The sequence below is a fragment of the Crocodylus porosus genome, unplaced genomic scaffold (genome assembly GCF_001723895.1).
Source record: "Crocodylus porosus isolate Cpor-Errol unplaced genomic scaffold, CroPor_comp1, whole genome shotgun sequence".
In the NCBI taxonomy this organism is placed as follows: Eukaryota; Metazoa; Chordata; order Crocodylia; family Crocodylidae; genus Crocodylus; species Crocodylus porosus.
The window spans coordinates 9,199,565-9,200,659 of record NW_017728914.1 but is presented as its reverse complement, the minus strand read 5'-3'; positions in this window follow the sequence as shown (position 1 = coordinate 9,200,659).

The window sequence follows — 1,095 nt, the reverse complement described above, 5'->3', positions numbered from 1 at the left end:
GCAGAGTCCCCCCTCCCCCACGCAGCATGGTGTAGTGGGAGAGTGGGGGACAATAGGGATCACCTGCCCCGCTTGATACCTGCATACAGTTGTCACATTGCATGGGTGCAGCGTGACTCAGTAGGTCACTGTGCGCTCTTTGGGAGCTGGGCCTGAGTGGTGCCCGGCTCCACCTTTCCTTCCCCACTCCCCCAATTCTAGCAGACTTACCAGCTGTGTCAGATGTTTGTTTAGTCTATGGTCGAATAGACTGAAGCTTTTCCAAAGCTTTTCCGAAGCAATTCGGATGCCCCAAATCAATTTGGTGCTCTTATTTGGTCTCTCGAGTCTATTTGGATTCAGAGATTCGGTCCCCGAAACTGGCTAAATCTCCTCTGAATTGAATTAGCTACTGAAGCTTTGTACAATCCTACTATGAAGTGCTTGCAAACTGTCCGGCTTGCTCCTGATAGCTCAGATGATCTCCTTTTGAATTCTCCTGGGCCTGGATTGGCTCTGTCCCCTTACTAGGGTTTTTATCAGACACAGACAGCAATTGCTCAGCTAGCAGAACTCACCACCTGCTCAGAGCATATAGCCCAAACAACCAAACACTCATCAAACCAAACAAATGCATACTTGCCCAACCAAACAGACCAAGCTCACTTACCTTCCAGGACCAGGATGTACTTCCTGTTGTCTGGCTCTTCTTTTTCTTCCTCCTCTTGTCCCTGGCAAATTGCTTGCAAATTGCCCTCTCCCTGGTCACTCTTGAGAAGTGTGAGATATGGACTTGAACTATTAGATTGAGGAGGGCCTTAAAAGCAAGGCCTTTGACATCCTAGTCATGTTCTCTGAAATTGATGGATTCCTTACCTATTTTTGCAAGACATTGCATAGGCATCAAATCCTGGGAGAGGGTTTGGGACTGGGGGATGGGGGGACTACTGCCACTGCTGGCCCACTGAGCAACCCTTGCAAAGCCAGCAGACCAAGGCACTTAAGAGAGCCCACCCCTTCCCCAGCCCTGGCACAATCTGTGGGCAAGGCAAGATCCCCCAAGGGCACACTTGCCTGCCTGTACACTAATGCCAAGAGCCTGGGCAACAAGCAGGA